The sequence below is a fragment of the Triticum aestivum genome, chromosome 1A (assembly GCF_018294505.1).
Source record: "Triticum aestivum cultivar Chinese Spring chromosome 1A, IWGSC CS RefSeq v2.1, whole genome shotgun sequence".
NCBI lineage: Eukaryota > Viridiplantae > Streptophyta > Magnoliopsida > Poales > Poaceae > Triticum > Triticum aestivum.
Window position 1 is genome coordinate 266,739,456 of NC_057794.1, and position 7,186 is coordinate 266,746,641.

Sequence of the window (7,186 nt, forward strand, 5' to 3'; positions counted from 1 at the left end):
AATGTTGTCTTACTTGCGGTTGTCCCTCGAGCATACACCATTATATCTTTGGTCTGACCAATACTATCACATTGCTCACATAGTGGTGGAAGTCCACTGATATGGAGATTCTGATGAGTTGTTGTTAAGCCCATCAGCAGCATTTTGTCTCCCCCATGATTCACGTTGAACATTACACTAGTGTTGGAAACTTTATAAGCATTGCCCTCATGTCCCGATCATGAAGCATATGTCCGGTTGAAAGATGTGAATTCCTCTAATTCATGTGCATCTGATGTAAATTGCCGCCATGAATTCGAGAAAGTTTGTTTTTGCTTCCTCTGGAATCATCCCAAGTCAGTCATGCATGTGCGAAGTATTCTATGGTCTGATAGAATGATCATCTACATTCTATATGTATCCCTAGCACACCAAGCCACTGATTGATTTGTTCAAGGAGAAGAAGTTTCTTCTTAAGAGTTAGACCTACGCGCAAGGACTTCGATATCCTTGTTGATGGTTCCCCCTGAACTCGGTAGTGTTTCATTTTAAGACTACCAGGTGACCATGCTTGTCTAGGACAACGTGTTCACATGCTTGTAGCAGAACCGGCTCATGTTTTGGAGCTTACTACCGTAGTTCATTCCCCTGAGAATCTCGCAACGTCGTCTCATCGATTTGTGTTGCAAACCTTCATTTTCCTTTCTAGACTCGATGAGTCTGGAATATCCTGACACCAACCAGATCTGAATCTCAGGCAGATATGATGGTTGGAGCATTTTCCAAGAACTATAATATTGGTCTCTCGATAACCGGTAAAGTGGATGTCGTGGCCAACACATCCAGTCGGAAGACCTATTATTGTAGTATCTCGATTGAAGAAAGTTGGCCACCTTCCCATGAGGATTTCGTAGGATTTACCTCCGTAGTTAATCCTTACGGATTCTTGTGCTCCCAAAGTCCGACCTTTCACTTAATGTCCTAGATACCAAACCATATCAATAAATGAGTTATCCTAGCACATCAAGGAGAACATTAGAAGCGGAGTGTTAAATGTCTCTCGGTCGATTATCCAGATTTTGTTTCCTTGCCCTCGCTAAGGTGAAATCTGAGAAAGTGTTATCTTCCTTTGCATCAGCATCATCCATCACCATTCATCATGGTGGTATGTTGTGTTGCCAGGATCCTTGATACGGATATTGGTAAAACCTTGATGAATATGGAGATACTCAAGTTCTTGAGAGCACGCGCAAGCACCAGGTTTTACCGTTGGCGTTAACTGGGATTTGCCTCTAGTTTCCTCGGTTAGGTTATAACCTTTTCAAACAGTGGACTCACTCTCGACTGTTGAGCTCTTCCCCGGTTACCAGAATCATTCCCAACATTTGCATTTTGTTCCCAGCTTGCACCTCAGTAGTTGTTGTTCAGGATCATATTCAAAAGTGTACTTACCATGGGTCCCATCCATTTTCGATGATAAGAAAAAATCATCCATTGCGTTGTCTTCAACAAGATAGTCCACATCATCCATCCTAGTCGGAGTATGCCATTCTTTCAAACCCCTTCCAATGATCGATTGTGATTACCTCAGGCTGGTATAAAGAGTTTCAATGATCTTTGTATCAAAAGTAATTCTTTTTGCCACTTAAGGGAATATTTCTGCGAGTCACCTTCCTTAAGATGTCTCGCTATGGTATCATGGCAACCCAACCCCTCGCTACATTGACACCGTTCACCACCCTCCTAGGTGTGGGAATTCCGCTACTTACTTAAATCTTGTCATATGCTCATTTCCATCATTCTTGATGTGTGTATTGTGTCTCATCTCGACAGATGTCGCTATGTCTCGTTCTGTGAGTTGATCGTCGGTTGCTCAATCTTCAAGAAGATCGATTCTTCGAGAGTTTCTTTTCTTCTCGTCATCGCGTGGATGAAGATCTCAAAGGCAAGGATATCAGAGTCAACGTATGCAACGAATCAACAACCCTAAGGGATGCAACCTGGATCATGAATATTATGTTAGTTTGTGTCCCCCCTTCATCTTACCCTACACCTGAATCTCGGGGCGAGATTCTTGTTTAGTAGGCGTGAGTTGTCACAGCCCTAGAGTACCTGAGTGAAATAGTTGCATTTGCACTCATGCATCATGTCTAAAATTTCTGAAAGTTGAATTGAGGTTTGTTGAAACCCTCAGAAATCAGTTCAGAAATAATCAACATTAAAAATCTTTTCAAATGAGTCCAAGGAAATGTTCCTGTTATTCTGTAAAAATATTGGCAAGAGGTAAAATTCAAACCAATATTTTTGGAGTTTCAGAAATATTTATTTTGGGCATTTGAAATTAATTCAATAACTATTTGAATTGGATCTATATTTATTATATAATAAATATATGTTCAATAATTCTGAAAATTGTTGTGTAGCTTTGGAGAAGTCCATTTAGTTCACACAATTATTTTCATGAATTTTGAAAATGGTTTGGTCTTTGAACTAAATCAAAACAAAATAACAAGAATAGAAAACAAAAACAGAAAGAAAGAGAGGGCACTGTACCTGGCGCTCACCTGGCCTGGCCCAGCACGGCCCAGCCCAGCTGGCCGATGCCAGTCATCTCCCTCCTCTCGCCAGAAGGACGAGGGCGTGTGCTCGCCACGCGCGCGCCACCTCCACCCTGCTCTGGCCACCTCCTGCTTCCCCGACCCCTTCTAGCGACGCCACGGAGATGGCCCGAAGCCCCTGTCCCCTCTCCCTCACTCGCCGCTCTCTCTCCCCTCCCTTGGCTCTCTCCCTCTAGCTCAACCGAGCGAAACCGTCGCCGCCGCTCGTCGTTGCCGTGTCCACAGCCACCCCCTTGCTCCCCTGGCGCGCCCGAGAGCTCCGCCTCGTTCCCCTCTTCCTCCTCACCGAGCCACATGGTGCCTAAAGCCCCTGGACGCCACCAACACCGCCATTCCCCTGTCGGTCGCCGTGGATCCTCGCCATCGATTCGGGAGCTACCGGGCGTCCCCGACCTCGCTCTTGCGCTCCATGCACTCGCTGTGAGCCAATACGCCGAACCCCTCTCTTCCCGTGATCTATTTCCCTCTCTAGCGGCCGTTCCCATCGAGCCCGAGAGCTCAGCTCCGCCGGCGATGTCTCCACCATGGCCTGAGCTCAACCCAGCCGTGACCTTGCACCGCATCATGCTCCTGGCGCCTCCAGGAGGCTGCCTAGCCACTCCGTTGGCTCGCCCGAGCACTGCAGCCCAGCGCCCGTGCTACCCCGTACTCCGGCCGCCGTAGCCGAGCTCGTCGGCGTCAGCACCGGCCATCCCAACTACCGCTGCTTGCTGGAATGGAAGCGCGCGTGTGCCAGCAATCCGTAGCCGCAAACGGCGTGCCAAACCGTCGACCGTGGGCAAATCCCGAGCCCTCCGCCGTCTCGAGCTTCGCCGGCGACGAGCCGCGGGTCAACTCCGGCGAGTTGACCCAGGGGTTTGACCCCGTCTGACCAGGGTTTGACCACACTGGGTCACTGACGCATGGGGCCAGCCCTGCTAATTAACCCAGGTTAGTGTTAATTTATTTAGTTAGTTTAATTAGCCTCCGACATGTGGGCCCAAGCCCCTAATTAGTTAACTCGAGATTAATTAGAGCTAACTAATTTAGTTAACTAAACTAGACACTGACATGCGGGCCCCGCCCTGCTAACTGCCTGGTTAGGGTTAGTTTAACACTAACTAACTCAGTTAGTGGACTGAGTCACTGACCAGTGGGTCCCACTGGTCAGGTTTGACCCGGACCAGCCCCTGTTGACCTGCTGACATCATCATGACGTTAGGCTGACGTAGTAATCCTATTTCTGGAATTTAAATAAATCTTAAATGATTTATTTATTTCAGAAAATGTCCAAAACTTCTAAAAATCATAGAAAATCAACCGTAACTCCAAATGAATTAAGTTATATATGAAAAATTATCAGAAAAATTCAAGGAATCTGTTTATGGCATTTGCATGCATGTTTGAACAACCTAGGGTTGCTGTACAGGGCAATTTGCATAAATGACATTTAAATAAGCACATGTGGAGTTTGAATTTGAACCCTTGGTTCAAACCAACTTCATTTAATATGATTGTTAGTTGCATTAGCTCATTCAAAAGCATATTGCCATGACATTATCATGCATCATAATTGTTGCATTGCATTGATAGTGTTCCTCCTTGTTTGCCGGTATTTGTCCCCTCTCGATAGACATGGTTCCGACGACGAGTTCGGTGACACCGATGAAGAACTATACTATCTTCAGAAGTGCCAGGCAAGCAAAACCCCCTTGCTCATTCCGATACAATCCCACTCTCTCGCTCTTGCTCTCTTTTACTGCATTAGGACAACAACGATTCAATGGTTACATGCTGCGGTAGTTGAACCCCTTCCTTTGCATGACCTGTCATTGCCACAGTAAATAGATAAAACCCACTAGCATGAGTAGGAGTTGATTGAACCCTGATGTGCCTACTCATTCATGCTTGTTTGTCATGCCTGCTACTGCTTAGAGTTGAGTCGGGTCTGATTCATCGGGGGTGAATTGGAACAGTGATGAACATGTCCTACTGTGTGTGAACACGATTTGGTAAAGGTAGCGGTGAGAGGCCATGTAGGAGTACATGGTGGGTTGTCTCATTGCAGCCGTCCTCAGGAACTAAGTTCTGTGTCTGTGATCCATGAACAGCTACTACCACTCATTGGGATCCTTAATTGACCCTCTCGGCTTCTTAATCACCCTAGTACTCTGTCCAGGAGTTGCAACTAGTTTCTGGTGTTTGTAGCTTATGTGTTGGCGGCCGTGCATAGCGCTGACCCTAGGGGTGGGCTATGTTGCGGTAGATACACCGTGGCACGGTGTACCGGGCGCCCGTTTGGTGTCTCGGCAACCCTGTTCACATCGTTCGGGGCCGTATGTGGAAACCTCGGCCGGACTCCCTGCGGATGGAACCTGGATAGGCGATAAACCTGGACTAGAGACTTAAGTGTTTAGGTAGGCCGTGGCCGACACCCTCGTCGGGCTTCCTCTTGAAGGTTGCCGAGATACATGACGTGTATATGGTGGTAAGTGGTGGGAGCGTGTGTGAAGAAGTACACCCCTGCAGGGTTATCATTATCTATTCGAATAGCCGGATTCCTCGGATATGGAAACTTGGACCCCTTGCATAGTTCATAGACAAGTGAAAGTGGATACTCTAAAACTCGCAAGATAAGCGTGAGTGCTATGGATGGCGTTCTCGCAGGGAGACGGGAGCGGATCCATAGTGGTGTATTGGTTTGGTGAATTTGTGGACTCGTGTGCGCCACCTCAAAAGAGTTGCTTGCAGTCGTAGTTCAGGTTAGCCACTGAGTCAAAGCTGGCTTGCTGCAGTTAAACTCCACCACCACCCCTTGTTGATACCAATGCATATGTAGATAGTTCTGATGTAAGTCTTGCTGGGTACACTTGTACTCATGTTTGCTTATTTTATGTTTTGCAGAGAGACGTCAATCTCGCCAGTAGTTCCGTGTGGACTTCGACGTTTAGCTTGATACCTCAGCTACGATCTTGTGCCCTCGGCAGGATCTGGTAGATAGTCAGGCTTCTCAGCCTTTTCATTTGTAGATGTCTGTACTCAGACATGTTAAGCTTCCGCATGTGCTTTGACTTGTATGCTCTGAATGCTGGGTCATGAGACCCTTGTTTGTAATATCTCGCTCCTCGGAGCCTAATAAATACTTGAGTCGTAGAGTCTTGTTGTGATGCCATGTTGTATGTACTCATATCGGGCATATTGTGTGTATGATTGAAATGCTTGGTATGAGTGGGATCCGACAATCTAGTTGTTTATCCTTGGCAGCCTATCATATGGGGAAATGCGGTCTAGTGCTTTCTGAGCGATAGTAGTCCGCTACAGCCCGGTTCACCGAAGTCCTGCTAGCCCAGCACTACTGCTCGGAACACTTGACTGGCCGGCATGTGTTTCACTTCGTTCCTGTGTCTGTCCCTTCGAGGAAATGTCACGCGGTGACTTCCGGAGTCCTGCCTAGCCTACTACAGCCCGGGTTACCGGAGTCCTGTTAGCCCAGTGCTACAGCCCGGATTCACACGTTGATGACCGACATGCTCGATGTGATTCATGTATGCCTGTCCTCATGGGTTAGCGCCGCTTTGGGTTCACGACTAGCCATGTCGGCCCGGGTTCTCTGTCATATGGATGCTAGCGACACTATCATATACGTGAGCCAAAAGGCGCATACGGTCCCGGGCCATGGTAAGGCGACACCCGTGGGAATACCATGCGTGAGGCCGCAAAGTGATATGAGGTGTTACCAGCTAGATCAATGTGACTTGGAATCGGGGTCCTGACACGGGCGAAGGCACGGGGAGATGCGGACGAGCGATGGGGTTGCGGTGGTGATCTTAGGTGGTGGCAAGGTGGTCGGGGTCGAGTGCTGCGGCGGCAATGGTGTGGCGGCGGAGCTCGGGCTCCGGCGAGGGATTGCAGGCGATGGAGAGGGGTTCGGGGGTCAGGAAGGGGTAGAACGGGGTGAGGGGAGGGGTATATATATAGGGGGAGGGTTTTCCTTGGTGGAGGGGGCGAATCGGGGGAGGATCCCGCGATCTCCGGGATACGGCGGCGGCGGCGGTGGTTCTGGCGTGGGGAGGAAGAAGAGGAAGATGCGGGCGGGGCGATCTGGCAGTGGGCCCCAGCGGTCAGCGGCACAGGGCGAGCGAGGAGGGAGCGGGCGACCGAGGCGAAGGGGCTCTGGGCGTGCGCGTGGCTGCTGGGCCAGCCTGGCGCGTAGATGGGCCGAGGGAGAGCGAGAGAGAGAAAATTAGGTGGGCCCTTGGTCCGTTGGCTTCGGCTAATTTTTTTATAAAGCATAGACAAGAAAACTAAATAAAGGAAAAACAATAATACTTTTATATAGACATATTATATATCAAAATGACCGAAAGAATAAATCCTACAACATGAACATTTTTACATGGTGAAATAAAATTCACATATATTCTAATAAATCAAAAAGTGCTACTGATGCAATTAAAATTCAAATAAAATTACATTAAGATACCAAAATTATTTCAAACTAAATTTTCTCCATTTTTATAGTGTAGGGAATCATTTTACCCTATTTTCCATATAGTTTAATTTTGGAGAAAAATAATTCGAAATAAACCAAATAACTCCAAATGGTTTTG